This window comes from Lutjanus erythropterus, chromosome 15 (assembly GCF_056507025.1).
Source record: "Lutjanus erythropterus isolate fLutEry1 chromosome 15, fLutEry1.hap2, whole genome shotgun sequence".
Taxonomy (NCBI): domain Eukaryota; kingdom Metazoa; phylum Chordata; class Actinopteri; order Lutjaniformes; family Lutjanidae; genus Lutjanus; species Lutjanus erythropterus.
Window position 1 is genome coordinate 12941132 of NC_139331.1, and position 17999 is coordinate 12959130.

Genomic DNA, 17999 nt, shown 5'->3' on the forward strand with positions numbered 1-17999 from the left:
AACTTTCATAGACAAAAACAAAACTGTTTCGCCTTTCTTTCCCCCCATTTCTCCCAGTTCTAAAATATTTTTTTATAAAGCATTGAGAAGACATGTTTCTGCTAACTTTCTGGTCTTGAAATTTTGTGCTGCTGTTGCAAAATTCTGCCAGAATTCCTCCGCACACCCCCTCCATCTTTCTGCTCCAATGTTGATTATTTTGCTTTTTGTCTTTTCTTTCCTCCTAAATGTGTTATTCATCCTGTTCCGTGTGTCTCCAGGCACACTTCAGAACTGGATATAAAATAAACAGACACGTTTTCACCCCTGTTGCTAGGCCTTGACTGCATATACCTGTAACAATAAACAGCTGGGTTTCTGGGCTTGTTTATACTCATCTCTAGCCGCTTGAGGACAGAGGCACAACAGGAACTAGACTGTGTGTATGGATTTGCTCGGCAGACGCCCACTACGAAGCATAGGGTTGGTAGACGCTACTAGACCATGATAGAGCGGAGGCTGCTGGCAGGTAGTGTGCACTCTGTCTGGCAGAGCTGAGGTTTACCTTGGAGTGACACCAACCATCTGCATGCTATAAGGACTAAATTGCCAGCTTGATGTCCAGCAAGCGAGACAAAACCGTTCCACATACATGAGAGTGTGTGAGTTTGTGTGACTTTGTGTATGTATGTGTATTGCTGTACATGAGAACCAGACAGAAACAGAAACATAAAGATGGAGCAGAGACAGTCATTGCTGTAAAGTAGACATCTCATTCAGTAAATCTATGTGTAAATTTTTGTCATTTTCCATTTTACTAGCTTGTTTTTACAAGGTCCAGTGTGTAAGATTTATGGGGATTTATTTGCAGAATAGGACAGAAATGGAAGATAATATTCATATATTTTCATAAGTATATTGTTTCGACATGCTGGAATTATATCTACAGAGTCTGCAGTACTGTTTCTGGTTTGTAGGTTTGTCTTAGTTTAGTTAAGTTTTGTGTGAAACTGCTGAGCAAACTACATGTTTGTCACCTACAATATACACCACCAACACCAACATTGTTGTCTTTTGTAACTTTATCTTACCTTAAGTATTTTATCCAGCAAACGCTGGTCCTTTAATTAGGCCTGAATGAAAAGAATGACCAAGACCTCATGTTCATGTGACTACGTCCAGGTACAAAAGCAGACAGGCATTATAGCTTCAGTTAATGTTAGCTTTTGGAGGGGAGAATGTCATGATGTCACTTACATAACTTCTGGGTGCGTAGTCTTTCTTATTATGTATCTTCACAGTCTTCAACAGTTTTACAGCAAATGGTGCCTTTTCCACTTTCTTATCTTTAAATTGACAAACATCTATGTGTAATTCATGGTACATTTTAAATGGAGTCAAAAACTATTTGTCTCTCACCACTGATTACAACACATATTTTTTCCAAAGTAAGGTCCCATGGTGGTCCGTCAGAAGGGGAGGGATTTTGCCTCTCTGTTGCCTATATGACTGGTCATCTTTATATACCTAAACTTGACTTATTGTTGTGAATTAAATGGTTACAACGCAGCTACAGAGCCTACACTCACAGCTGCCATACCCATATCATAGCCAGCCATAGCTAACGAGCAACTACTCAAAACTGTAACTACATTTTGGGGCTACTGCAGCTATGGAGATACCTTACTGAGGCTACAAGAACTGGTTTTATATTGGCCAGCTAATACTTTTTCTTCAAAAATTTGCAACACCATTTAAAATAGCTGATGCTGAAGGTAACTTTAGGGAGGGAGAAAGTCTTCTTTTCAGTAACACACATCTAGTGAAACCAGTTCCACTAGATCTAACTCTTCAAGTTATTTACTTGAAGTACTCTAAGTATATGGTTAGCTCACTTTATGTCACAAAGTAAATGGTACAGTAAATATAGGTTTTAACATGTCCTTTAACTTAAATTATTGATTGACATACTGCTATTGATGGTGGGTGTTCATGTATTGATGTTTTTTGTTATTATTTTAATTGTTTTATTGTTTTGTATTATTCTGTGATTCTAAAATGTATTGTTTGTAACCAGGGAACCATCGAAATAGAGACCTCTGTCTCAATGGGTTTTCCTGGCTAAATGAAGGTTAACAACAATAATCATAATAATAAAAATGAAGGGCTGTGGCCATAACTGTGGAGAAGAGACAGTAAACAATGCATGAAAATGCCTGATTATTTACAGTAGATGTGTCTAGCATTGCGATGGTGCCATTAACAGGTCCTGAGCTAAAAATCAAAACATGTTGTAGGTGACTACTGTGGGACATCCGTTAACCACTTGCTCAAACAATAAAGCCAGCTTTATGTCACTGACCTTTTTCACATGATGTGTCTCGCATCAGGCTGAGGCACAGGCGATATGCTGTTTGGAGTCCAGATCCCCTCCTTTGTTCTGTTCCATTGTGTTTTCTGCTGATCATCTCTGTACAAATAAAACAAATATGTCATGAAAGAATAATTAAGTACAAACAAGGGCAAGGAAGTCTACAAACTGACAAAGGAGCATTATAATAAGGCAACCGTGAGAATTGGTGATCGTGCTATAAAGTGTATAGTTGTATCAAATTTACTAAATCTAGTTGAAATTATGGGTTGGCCCACACACAACCATCATGGTTAAGTCAGGTATGCAGTGAAAGTTTCATAAATAATCTTTCCAGCGTCTCAAGATACAACATGCCGGACAGATGCCTTAAATTCAGCTGACAAGAAAATTAAAAGCCTTCATTACCCTTAAGTCATCTAGGGGAAACAAACTTTAACAACTCACACAATCACAGTATGAATGTAGTCTGGCCAATCCCCAGCCAGCTCTGGCGGTTCTGATTGGTTTTCCAGAAGGATGTGGGACTCACAAGTGTGGCAGCTGCTTAAAATAAAGTGACAATTTTTAATGGGGTTTCAAACCTCAGCGAGTCACTGCATCCTGCCAAGCCCCTAACGATGGCATACGTCCAAACCCCGGTTTTATCGAACAGGACATGGAGGAGTGAGCTTGTTCTCCTAGCTCAGTGCCATTAGGACGCCTGAATGCAGTCAACCATTTTCAAGACTTGCGTTTCCCATCAGCAGGAGCTTTTTATATGTGCCATACGTGCCCATACACTAACATACGTTTTTGAGGTAAATGCTCTCCTGACAATCAATGGCACCAGAAAATCCTGTAAAGCTGAGTTAAACCTAATAGGGTCAAGTCAATTTGTGAGGTCTTAGCAAAGCTGTTTTCATGATGATAATAAAATCCTAATGAAAAACATGCTCTTAAGGTTTTCACTTAATATGTGACCGGGGAGCAATGTGTGCGATATCACTTCATCTCTTTCGGTGTTGGACCAAGTTACTCAGGAAGTTTAATTATTTACTTTTTACTTATTACTCCTTTCAAAACTAATGTGATACTGTACTTCTTACTTGGTATCAAAAGTAATTAGTTACAGTACTCCTATTACTGTATTTTTACTTGCCTCCCATCTAAATTCCTACTTGCCCTGCCTAGGAGGTTCTTTTTCTGACTCTGTGGTGCATACTTTCACTCACAACTTATTTCTAACCAAAATCCATTGCTTGTTGACTGTATAAAACATTACACAACACTTCTTTCTTCAGAGAGTAGTATTTATTAGCTATATTATAGCCAACAAAGAAGGGATAAAAGAGATAAAGAAATTGTAAACAACAGAGGGGGTAGGAGCAGAAAAGTTTTATTTTTAAACTTCCTCTTACCCCTATTTAAAATGAACAATATTATTTGTTCATTATTTGTTATTGAGGATCATGTTTGTCTTTCTTCTTTTTTATAACTTGTTTTTATTTTGTTTGTATTATGTCAACATGCTCAATAAACTTCAAACTCAAGATTATATTTAATATAACAATATTAAATTAATATATTTCTTTCCATGAAGGGAGAAACGTTCTGCGTCTCTTTTCTGTCTCAGAAGTGAGCCTTCTGCCATGACGTTTAAATGAACGTCTGACATCTGCACGTCAGAAGAGACACTCAGCCAATGGAGGCAGCGGCACACTGTAACTGGCCACTCCGGGGCTCCGTAGTAACAGAAATGAGAGAGGAAAAACATAATGTTGATAATAAAAAATGATCCGAGTCGGTGCTTGCACGATTGGGCATGTCTGGACAGGTTTTGCTTTCCTGCTGGCTATTTTTAGATGCCCTGGGCATTCGGGCAACTGTTAATGTCGGACCCTGGAATGCCAACATACAAAGAACTCAGAGCCCATCCATGCATAAAAATCCCATAACACAGCATTACTTGGATTAGAAATTGTAATATAATTACTGTCTTAATAATTGTAATCCCTTACACTCCTTGTTACTGGTAAAAATAGAAACAAGTGACTGAGTAATTAATTACTCCCCAACACTGATCTCTTTTGACTGTCTCCGTTACAGTCTGTTCAGTCCACAGTCTATGACCAAGTGCAGCTGAAAGAGGTGTTCAGTCACACACACTCACACACACAGAGTGAGAGGGGAACTCAGAGACTAACAGGAAATGCAATTACTGTCTGTCTGGGCACAGCATTCCTCTACAGTATGGCCAATTTCACAGCAATTTTAGTGAGTCAACAGGTCGTAAGTAATCATAATGAGCACCTTAATGTTTTCACACGGAGCATGGCACCCCTTTGTGGTTTTATCCTTTGGCCATTTGATCCCTCTAATCATCTACAAGCTATTTAAACTGTACACAGGAGCTGCGGGCTCATACAAGTCCCCAGAGGCGGCCTGCTGCCTCCGTGTTTGTGGAATACTGTCATTTAAACACTGTGTCAACAAGGATCAGGTTCCTCACATGGTTTCTCTTTTGCTCAAAGGCTGGCGGCACACAGTCGAAATGGACACTGTGCTGACAGTGTGCTGTCAGGACCTCAGGTAGTGAGTAGATATTTTACGCTGTGGGTCATTATGGCACCGTACTTTTCAACTTATGTCTGACAGGTTATGGTTGGTCTTTTGTGGGGGGAAGGAACTGCAAATGACATAAATAACAGTTTTAAAATGAATGGCTGCAGGGCAGATACTAAACCTCTAAGGTGTTGTCTGACCCATCACTTGATCAAACAGCCATCCAGAGCGAGTGAAATACGATCTGGGATCAATGGCTTAAGGGATTTCTGAGACAACTGCATTAAAGCTGCTACTTTGCTTGAAGTTACCCAAACATAAATGCTAGGGAACTAGACCTTTGAAAAAGAGCTGTGAGAAACACTAACAGGTACACTTATTTTTTTAACACCTGTGCTATTTTAAGTCATGCTAGTGGCAGACTAGACTGCCATGAGCTTTTGGAACAGATATTCATACCCTCTTCAGATGAAATGTAACATCTCTGGTGATCGCATCTAGTACTGTCACATGGTCAATTTCAGTCTATCCAATATATGAAGGACCAGTGTGTAGGATATAGTGGCATCTAATAGTGAGCTTGCAATACCTCGTTTCACCCGCCCCTTTCAAGCATGTAAGAAAAACTATGGTGGCCACGAAACTTGCACAATATGCCCAAACTATATCAAGAGCCATTGGTTAGTTTGCTTCTTCTGGGCTACAGTAGAAACACTGCAGTGCAACACTGTGGCCTCCATAGAAGATAACCCGCTCCTTCTGTAGATATAAGCAGCTTATTCTAAGGTAACTAAAACACAATTCTTATCTTCTGTTCATTATGCACAAAAAAATATACTTAAACATTTTCTCCAAAAAATCCCTGTTAATCCTACGCACTGGACCTTTAAAGGACTAGTTTGTAGGATTTAGGGTCATCTTGTCTAAACTTGCAGACTGCAAACCCCCTGTCTCTTGCTCCTCTAAGGTGGCTACAAAACCTGTAAAAAATGGGAAAGGTCCCATCTAGATCCAGTGTCCAGTCCAATAAATCCTCCTAAACCATACACACTATATTTTTCTACTTCTGAACAATATTGGCAAGTTACCACACTAAATTAATAGGAGTGGAACTAACCAGAGTACCCACAATAAGATAATATTGCAATACATATGTAATGATATAATATTATTGTAATTTTACAGGTTTTGCCAAATTCCGGGTATATAAATAAATAATTATTATTATAAAAATATAATACATTTAAACAGTGACTTTTTACAATTGCAAATCAACATCTGCTTTATCTAATTAGAAAAAAATTCATTCAACTCATGTCACTTAAATCAATTTAATTGCAGCATGATGGGATTATCAGGCAGATTGAGTGACTGACATTCTTAAAAACATACAAATACCACTGACAATGACCTCTGCTGAACTCATCAGAAAAAAACTCCATAAAACAACATCTAGTGGACTGAAAAAGCAATTGATTTTATTATTCGAATACTAAAAAGTTTAAGAAAGATTCATAATACTAATAATTTATATAATAAAATATCAATACTTGGCATCCATGTATTAATATTGCAAAATACTGAATGGAGCCACATGGCTGCAGACTGTAAACAAAATATCACATTTTCTCAGATATAAAATGAAAAATAAGAATAAATTTGTCATTGCTGCATGCATACAGATACATGAGAAGCATACACACAACTGCATTGAAGGAACACACATGTTCACGGGCACACATATGTACACTGACACCACACAAGTAGTGGCTGTGAGTCCAGGTCGTCTGTGCATACCTCAGTCAGTGCCAAAATGATTAAACAAATACCCCCTTTGTGCACAGCAGCCTTGATTAAACTGAGTTGTATGTGCCCCTCTGAAAAAGAAATACAGGAAAGTGCCTTTGGTGGTGCCAAAATTCACTTGCCCTGTTAAAACATTGCTGCTGTCAAAGTTGTTTTTACTCTCTCACATGGAAACTAAATTTATCATGCCTCTCATGAGCATTCAGGATTTTTTTTAAACAGAATGAGCTTGATTATTTATGTGAAAAATAAACATTGCAACTTTATCTGCATTAGTGGTCACAGAATGCTGACACCAATAAATTTCAGCAAGAGCTTTTTTTCAGTGTCGCGATAGGAGTTGAAATAGGATTGTTGTGGTTTACTTAACAGATTGGAACAGATAGAAACCCAAACAAAATGTTCAAGCTCTAACAAATTATCAATGAGTTCAGAAACTCTAGAAAGGACAAACTGTCTTCAGTTATTTATTATCATTATCAACACCTCATAGTAATGAGTTATTGTTAATATTATTATTCGTAATTATATGATGTAATATAATCTGAAGGTATGAGCAGTTGTTCTCTCATAAAACTGCACCCAGTAAGGTCCACAGTTATAATCATGTTAATCATATGATCATAATCAGGAGATAAATTAGGTTTTAAGGTTTGACATAAAGATAAATGTTGAGGAAATTTCAAACAGACTGACATGTCTGAATGAAAGTGCAGTTTTAAGTCTGGAATTTTGGCCCAGCATTCAATCTAAAACTGCCTATAATCTATATAAGTCAGCAATATCATTGTGGAAAATTGCACATTATCATGAGCAGAACTGAACTGAATAAATGAGATGAGATGAGCAATCCTGCCCTCCAGTGGTGATTTTTTGACTTGCAATGTTTTAATGACCAATTCTTTTTTTCCACCCTACCCTAAGCTGAGACATTTAGTTGATTAACTGAGAGCAAAAATACCAAAAATTCTGAAAAGGTTTGGTGGTTTCTTTTAGATTTAGTTGAATATCTTCAGGTTTGAACTGTTGGTTAGACAAAACAAGGCATCTGAAGATGTCACCTTGGGCTCTAGGAAACTGGAGTGGATATTTTTCAACCTTTTCTTTGATCTTTTCTAGATTAACTAGAAATAAATAAATACAAATTGCATGAACAAAGAGTTTTGCAAAATAAATGTGAATCATTTCTGTTCAAGAAAGTCATATTCAAAGATGTCTGCTGTCATAGAGAGTAGAAACTGCAAAATATTCATATTTGACAGGCTGAAATAAGAGAATTTGGACCAAAAAAAAGTTGGTGATTATGAATAAATACACCTAATCAACTACTGTATGTTCTAATTTAGTTGAAAAAAGGTCGTACAGGGTTACACTTCTCTGTTATGCTCAAAAGTGAAAAAGCTAGAGATGCTCAAAACGAACTTTTAAAATAGCTTATAATGCTACTTTCACATTTTAAAGCTTGTAAAACGCAGGAGCTGATTGTATGTTTGAGGCTTATTGTCTCACATTACACTTGATCTCATGCAGGCTGTAACGTGTACACATCCATATAAGCAGCGTCTTCCTCGCTATGTATCCCTGACACACTCACTATGCCTTTCTCTGACTTGCTGCCTCTGTTTGAGATGACAGATCATTGAATAATAAATGATCCACCTTTACAATTCTTTTGATTTAATATTCTGACTTTTACCTTTACTATTTGAATACATTATACCAAGGCTTCCTGAAGAGCCTGCATTATTGAAGTGAGGTTTCACTTAAAACCATGTTCTCTGCTGCTCTGGAATTTTTAGCAGAGACAACTGGGCATTATCATACACACCAAGGCATCGTGACAAATGAAACACTGTCTTAAATGTATCATTCATGAGAAATGCTTGTAAGGAGAAATTTTACAGCTTTACCTGTCTTCCTTCCTGCTGTTTTTCCTGTGGTTACCTGACAATACCGGAATAAAAGGCTTTTCCTAATGGACAATGCCTGCCTTGCAAATTGTAGCACTTAATTTCTGAATGAGTCAGCAAATACTCGTGATTACAGTGTCCATTAAGACCGATCAGAGAGAAGAACATACTGTACTGTGAGGACAATCTCCTGTCATCCATGCCTCATTCAATATTGCTACTCAGCTTGACCCATGTTGCTGTCCATGCTGGAGGCAAAGTTTTGGACCACAGACAGATTGGATTCCGAGTTTCATCATCCTGTCAACTGCCTGACTGCCAAGAAACCCTGAGGTTCTCGGGTTAGGTGTTCATCAGTCAATACTGAAAACTAGGGCTGCACGATATATTTTTAAAAAAGCCATAATACAATTACTTTGACTAAGATTATTGCAATACGCGATACGATTCATGGGATGATTTCTGCATGACGATTTTCATTTTTACAGAAAAAAAATCAAAATAATGATGATGTAATTTGATTTGTTTGGGTCATTTGGGTTGTTTGGGTACTAAACAAACATGTTTTCTTTCATCTAAAGAAGGATTTTTTTTAAGCCAGGGCATCTCTGAAGAACCACCGTACTTCAATATGATGCTTTTTTCTCACTAATTTTTTCTTTTTAAAAAAGTGTGATTTGGTTCTGGTTCTGCAATTTTTTGTTATTGCACTTGGCCATATTGCAGTTTTGATAATATTATGATTAATTGTGCAGCCCTACTGGCAACCAAAGTAGATCAATGGTTCTCTCTTATGGGCAGAAGTAGGAAGTAACAAAGTACAAACACTGATATTGTACTTAAGTAGAGATTTCAGGTATCTGTATTTTACTTGAGTATTTATTTTTCTGGCAGCTTTTTACTTTTACTTTCTATTTTAACACAAATATCTGTACTTTGCATTCCTTACATTTTGAAATAGGCTTGTTATTTTAGTTTTTAATGCATTGGAGGAAATTTTTATGTTGCATCATTGTGCACCACCTTCCCAACATCCTCAAGACCGTTTTCAACCTAAAAGGATGGGACAATAACACATAGAAAGATGATTGCTTTGTGTATCCATTAGTACATATCATGTACAAGACGAAAATGGAGTTAAAGACCTAACAAGACAATAAAAAACATAAAAGACAAGACAAAAAATGACATAAAAAACATAACTGAGGTGGGTACTGTTTAAAAAATTACAATACCAGTACCAATACCTGGTATTCTGTTGAGTGGCTGGTAAAAAGTGAACATTCACTAACCATTTAGCCAGTGAACAAAAGGCCAGTGGACGATCCTGAACTCATTCATATGAACTAGCAATGCAGACACAACCATACCCACTTGAAATAATTACATTCTCTTTTTTTTCCACTACTCTGGCAGTGGAGAGGGATTATACATGTCATTAGATCCACATGTCGCCAATGACAAGGTGAAGTTGAATGGGGGCCATTTTTTAGCATGTAAACAACAGACCAAGGAAGTAATACAAATAATTGCTATATATTACCACTATGGCTACACAATTAATCAAAAATATTATCAAAATTACAGTATGTACAAGGCTACAACTTGTGACAAAAATGTGTGACAAAACAGCTGTATGACAAAGTACTGTTGTAATACAGAGATGCCAAGCCTACAAATTATAGATCAAATGGTATTAACATTTCACATTACACAATGCGACCAGTGATCAGTGGGTGGAAACTGGTCCCGTTTAATGACTGATTCGTGAAAAGAAAATCAATTAATTACTGTTATTTCTAAACCTAATGAATGGCCTCTTTCCTTCAATTCAATACACAGCACTAGATGGCGATGTCACTGCAGGAACTTTAACTGAGAACACAGAGGACAAGTACAGAGAAGATACACAGTACATGCAATATTTTTCCATATACTCAACTATACTCTATACTGTATACTACAATGATAGAACTGCACATCCATTTCACACTTTGTCCTGACATTTTTCATCTGTTATTGAGATCAGAGGAGCTAAGTATAGCTCTGGTCTTTGGGGTTAGCCCTCAAGATTATCTAACAGTAACAATACATAAAAAGAAGGTATGTGGTAATAACACTCATGCACGCGTACATTCATGCCTGTCACTCCTGCTACTGATCTTGCAACAATGTCAATGTAATAATAGCTCAGAAAAGTAATAAACCACAAACATAATACAAATCTGCAGCTTCAGAAAACTGTTTTGAGGCATATAAATATCTTGTTTAAATAGATTTTTTGTTTGTTTGTTTTTGGACCCTTGGAGTGTTTTTGAATGGAAGAACATGCATCAAAACAAATGACCATATACCCAGCTTTGTGGCTTAGGTTGCCATGCCTACAGGGCTGTGGTTACTGAAGGTGATGCCTGCGGCTCCTAAGCCTCAAATTACTGTATTTTTAATCATCCATATTCGTATTATTTGTCAAGATTTGGATGAAAAACAAACCCACATGACAGCACGACCTGTAAATCAATGATCTGTAAAATGTGAGTTCATGCACTCATCATTGATGGTTTCCTCAATAACCACATAAGTTAATTACAGATTTGAACATGGAGTTAGTGTCACAAATAGGCAAGTTATTTGATGCTCTGTTGCTGTCTGCTGATACTGTACAATACAGCTATAACAAATATAACACATATAACACACTTCATGGTAGTTTGGAAGAACACTCTAAAAGGGAAATTATGATTTTAGTAAAGATCTGTTTTCCAAGGCATGAAGGATTGTTTTGAACACTGCATGATTACAATAAGCTTTAAATTTTAATTAACTTATCTAGTTTTTAATAATTTCTTTCATCGCATTCATTTAGAATTTAAAGCTACTTTAAGGAGTTTTTTTAAATTGGTTATGAAACTGTATCTATTTAATACTAATGTCTCTATATGAGCTATTTAAATTAACAAGACCATCAACAAGATAATTGGCTATTTCTGTATGGCTGTTCTTGATGTCTACCATCATGTCAGATGAAAAGAGCCTGTGCAGATGAAAAGAGTAGTACATTAGCTAGTTAAAACAGTTAACAGTATTTTTCTATTATATATTCTGTGGTTAATACAGTGGAAATACCACACTGCTGTCCACAGGAGCTTCAAAAATCAACACAATATGAAAATTTCTTGTAGTAACTTCAAAGATTTATCTGGATGGGTTCTTCCAGCAGGTGCACAAAACTGTTCAGTGGCAGGGTTACTGCTCAGTTCTGACACAACAGGGACAAAGATTGAGTAGTTTCATGTGCTTACTGGAACTGGAACAGGAGCTAATCATCTTTTTTAACAAAATTAGGATTCAAGCTAAAAAAGTGGTTTGTCTACATTAGCATCAAGTAAACTAGTTAACCAATATCTGTCCATCAGGTTTCTCTGTAAGCCGAATCACACTGGTACTGTACTCTGGCATCAAATTGGCCCTATAACATTTAATGGCATCTTGATGACAAGTCCAAAATGTGTCACTTTACTTGGGGGCAAGGAAAATATTTATGACACACTTATAATGGTCTCATGACAGCCAGTGTCAAAACCAACCACATATGACAGTATGATGTAATGTTAAAACATAAAGTCAAACAATTTCTTTAAGTTTGATAATGTCAAGCTGTCATAACAAAGACATCTCAAACACTGTCATCTTTGCATTGAAATGAAATAATTGACTGAATTATACTAAATGACAGCAGACACAAACATGTTCATGACAGGTGTCATTACATGGTTATGACAGTGTAATGACAGTATTATGCACACCCCTTTAAATGAAGTGTTGGAAAAACCTCTCTTCTGGATGTTTGACATCTGAAAACTGATGTCCAGCATCTTTCCTCGCTGTCAAAGGGACAAAGAACAGCACCTTCTATTCTTAACTTAATCCTATTAAAAACCAACAATGCTATTCAAAAACACTATGAACAAGAGATGACAAGACAAACATCCACGTATGGATAAAAGCCTCTGGTAATCTCCTGGAGTCTACGTATGGCTGAGTGTGTATTAATCCTGTAAGCCAGGATCACAAGTATCCCAAAGTGATCCTCATTTCGACATATACATATATATATATATATATATATATATATATATATATATATATATGTATATACACACACACACACACACACACACACACACACACACACACACATATGTTACCAGAACACTGGTTGCCTGAATGCCGGGGCAACTAAAAATAACCAGCAGGCAAGCAAAACCTGCCCAGACATGCCCAATTGAGTAAGCATCGATTCAGATCATTTTTTTATTATCAACATTATGTTTTTCCTCTCTCATTTCTGTTACCACGGAGCCCCGGAGAGGCCAGTTGCAGCATGCCGCTGCCTCCATTGGCTGAGCGTCTCTGCTAACGTGCAGACGTCAGACGTTCATTCAAACGTCACGGCGGAAGGCTCGCAGCCAAAGTTAGCTAAATTAGCTTGTGAGACAGAAAAGAGAGACAGAACATTTCTCCCTTCATGGAAATAAATATATCCGTGGGTGGAATACGATGCTAAAATTACAATTCGGGCTATGCACTGCATTGTATTTTGCACTCTGGTTTGGGCAAAATAAATCTTTAATTCAACACAGGAAAACGGTGTAAAGAGTCTGACTCTGCAGGCTGTTTTCCTCTCCCTCTTCACCCAGCACAGAGCACTCATGGTCGGCTGAGTGGGTGGTTACTGTGCCGCTGGATCAGAGCCCAGTGCAGAGCAGAGGCTGTCACTCTGCAGACTATTACTTTAGTAAAATGACAAATAAAAAAAAAAGAAGAAGAAAAAAAGCAATCTGCAATAGTTTCAACCCATCGTCAATAGACAATATATTTGCCCAATCACCCAACCTTATTAACTGGCACTGTTTAATTACTGTGAAAGAGCACTTAAACATTTCACTGATTTGACTGCACTGATCTCTACAAATTCCCGGTTAAATATAATGTTGAGCTGAGTTTGAAGTTTATTGAACATGTTAAAATAATACAAACAAAATAAAAACAAGCTATAAAAAAAAGAAAAAAGGCAAACAGGATCCTCAACAGCACATGATGACAAATAATGAACACACATACTATTCTTCGTGTTCAATCTCTTTACAATTTCTTGATTTCTTTTATCCCTTCTTTGTTGGCTATAATATAGCTAATAAGTATTACTCTCTGAAGAAAGAAGTGTTGTGTAATGTTTTTTACAGTCAATAAGCAATGGATTTTAGTTAGAAATAAGTTGTGAGTGAAAGTATGCACCACACAGTCACAAAAAGAAGACAGATGGGGGGCAAGTAGATTTGAGAAGTACTTGCCCTGCAGGGCAAGTAGGAAAAAACTTTAACGTCAGACCCTGTTAATGCAATTCTAGTATTTATCAGTTACAGGGGAAATTTTATCCTATAAAGACAGTAGCTTTGTAAGATAACCACATGAAATGAGGAACTCAGGGCTTTCACACCTACCTCAGTTTGGATCAGTTAAAACGGACTCTGGTGCATTTGCAGTTTGTTTGGGCTGGTGGGAAACCTGTCAATCGAAGCCTTTTGTGAACCAAACAATTGAACCAACAACGCTTGAAACAGTGGGAGTCCGTCCAGTTTCAAATGGACTCTGGTGAAGTTGGTGTGAAAGCAAATGACCCAAGTATAGGATTTTTTATGGCAAGTGTGTGACTTTATCATGCTGAATACTAATGAATTGGTCTTGCTGATCATGACATCTGTTCAGGAGGTGATGATATGATTAATCTTCACAAGTCATGTATATACTTTTGCTTTACTTTTTTGTCCTGTCTCTACCTGTTTGGAATTTTCCATAATATGCAGTGGTTTGCTAAATAATGATTATAAATACAGTCATATTACAGTTCTACATAAACTTCTGTCAGTCATTAGAATTTGATTTCCTCACATGGTTCCTGATGATGCAGGATGTCAACAGCCATAACTGTCCAATCAACAATAATAAATTATACATTTATTATTGCATTTTAGTTATGGTCCAGGTCCTGTTTACACAAACTTTTTACAAGTAAACCAAGAGGAGTAAACATAAGGTTATACAGACTAACAGGTAACTTGTTGATTGGAAAATCTGGGCAATTGTTATTCTACATCATCAGGACCCATGTGGGGAAATCAAATTCTGGTGAGTGACAGAAACTTAAGCAGCACTTACTGTTTCAAATGTGTATATTTATGTTCTTTAATGTCACAAAGAGCTCACAAAGACACAAGTGACATGAAGAAGAAGACATGTTATGAGTGTCACACACTGTCACATACTTGGGCTTAATGGTCTGACAAAGTACACATTAGGACAAGGCACAGCGATTTTAACAGCTTTTTACCTTTTAATCAGGTAAAATATCTTCACTGATGTGATATGTGTTGCCATGGTTACCGAATGATTTGCAGAAATATATAATATCGCTTCTCGATCGTATCTCACAATCAGGATTTATTAGTTTTTATCATGCTGAAATCACATATCAGTGATTATAAAATCCTGTGGCTGGTTCATTTATTTTCACATCACAAATAAACCTCAGTCCACTTAAAGGCTGACCTGGACCCATCGTTTCCAGGTGCTTCAAGCAGGTTATTTCACACAACCCTAAACTAACCACTCAAACCAGGCAGACAGACAAGGTTTTGTTTTAACCAAACCACACAGGTTCAGACTGAAAGTACCCTTAGATGAGGACAGTGAATTTTTGTCCCCCATCTTTTAGATTAGAAATCACATTAGCAAGGGATTATTTCACAAGCCATCAGTATAGGCAGGGGGAATGTTCACGTACTGCATAAGTCTACCACAAAAGAAATTAATTTATTCTAAAATATTGGCATTCACTAGTCACACCCGGTCCTCCTAAGCTATGGCTTACTTACAAAAAATCATATGTAAACTGAACACAATTAATATGCCACAGGTAAGGAAAGGTTGTAGGTATAGGAAAGTGTATGAATGCCAACTCCACACATGTATGCATGCCTGTTACAGTAAGTGGAAGAGGCATGTGGTGATATTGGGAGTCATTTGGTGATACTGATGTGAATGCTATTAGATTCTGCCTCGTAGAGAGGCAGAACAGACATTTTTTTCTTCCTCTCTGCCTTTCTGGCTTTGTTTGATCTCTTCTGCTTGTTTGTTTTTTGCTATAATGTATTTACACCTGTTCTTTCTATTCTGCACTTTATATCTGGCCTAGAGGATTTGATTTTGTAAGACAGATTGTTGAGTCTTATCTAAGCTAGGTCTATAGGCTCTGTGTCTCAGTAATTAACAGCTTGTTCTGCCTACTTTTTCTTAACGCAACATATGTTGTCAGGTTGCAGCATGCTGAGCTACCTGTAATAAGTATTCCAGCCATGTAAAAAAAATGTTAAATTACCTGCACACAAAAACTACATAGAGAAAAATAATAGCAAAAACTGTGTGCTTTTTAACTATTCAACAAGGTTCAAAGTATTCCCTTTTCCCACTCCATTAGCAGGACCTGATATTCTGTGTGACACAGTGACTGCTTTTAACACGTTCATGGATTTAACACTTGCCCATGTAGAAAATATGTCGACTGACTGGTGTATAGATTTTTCAGCAATTTTTGGAAAATGTCCAAGAGCCTTGAACACTGCCTTCTTATGTTCCGCTACTTAACAAACATTGTGAAAATACCATCTGTCTTTTCTTCAGGCTGTTCTGCTCATGTATAAACCAGCATGTCACTTCCAAGTAGAACTGCAGCATATGACAATATGATAATTGTACATGGTCACAGCAGCTACCACCGCAACCACTGACAGCATTTTTATACCTCAGAGACAGTATGTGAACTCTGATGTTTTCACTGCCCTTTTCACACTTAAAGAGGTGCAAAGATCACTCAGATAAATGTGGAGAAGGTGCAAGGTAAAGACTCGCTGTAGGCTATATTAACTAGGGTCATAGGTTCAGCTATCCCTGGAGTCAGTAAAAAACTGTGATGTGAAACTCTGATGTTCCTGCCTCTGAATTCAGAAGTTTTAAATTCAGTGTGATGCACATACAGCATGCCTCAACAATAAGGATTGCCCACCTGCCTGGGGTGAGTAAAATGGTACTTTGGGCTAGTAAATCTAGTAACTCACTTGCCTGATCAGACAAGTGGTAAAAAAGAATTAAGCACATCAAGCTGATGATAGAGGTAGCTCAGGAACAAACCATCGTGCTTTTTTCTCATCTCTGCTCAGAGTTTGATATGTGGGTAAGACAAAGATTGTGAAGTGATGCATAAGTGAGCATTTTAATTTTCCAGAAACAGGAGACTGGATGATGTTAGCAGACGTCAGCAACACTCCAACAAAATAATTGACATTTTAACATTGTTTTGAGAGTGCAAGATGAGGTAAAAAGATCTGACACCATCTCAATAACATGGCAGCTTAGAAAGCTGCTGACAACCCCTCCTTCCGGGGCCACAGTCAGGTAATCACAAAACAATTACCACAGTGTTACTATGTTTCAAAAATTGCTAGTTACAAGTTCTACTTTTTACTTTGTTGTTATTTGATAATCACTAATACATCAAACAATTTATATAGAGGCAAGAAAAAACTTTGGGCAAGTAGATTTCTGACCCACTTGCTGGACTGGGCAAGTGAGAAAAAACAAACAAACAAAAAAAAACTGTTAAGTGCTCAAAGAATAAGAAACCAGACATTCTTCATATATGAAAAGTAATATTCATGGACAGACAGTGGCCTAGTTTGCACCATACTGTAAATCCCTCCGAGTAAGAATATTAATCCCATTCCATTTTATGTTCAATCCAATCTTCAATCAAAAGCATAATAGACAATAATGCTCCTGTTCCAAAAACGCTATCTGAAGTATAGACCAGTTAAGTTTTAAGTACCTTAGCATTTGATTCATGAATTAATGTAAGACACAAAAGGCTGCTTTTTGTAATTTTACTGCTTTTACAAAGTAGTGATAAGTGATGAATCACCTTTCCAACACTCTGCCGGAGCCGACATCATCTGGTGTAATTACCTTTGGCTTTTATAGATCCAGTCTAGGTGCCAGGGTGTCTGTGTGTATGTGTGTGTGCGCATGTGAAGTGTTTTTTTTTTTTTTTTTTTTTTTTTTTGAGGATGAGCATTGTTTGTAATCATAATCTGCATTAGCTCTGTGTGCATGTGTGCATGCGTGCGTGCGTGCGTGCGTGCGTGCGTGCATGCGCAGTTGCATTTGTGCGTACGTTGGTGTGGCTTGTGTATGTGGCAGGGTGGAGGGGGGTATGTCCAGTAAACTGTCCATGCCTGTATATTAGATGTCAGATGCTACACCACACAGAAAGAATG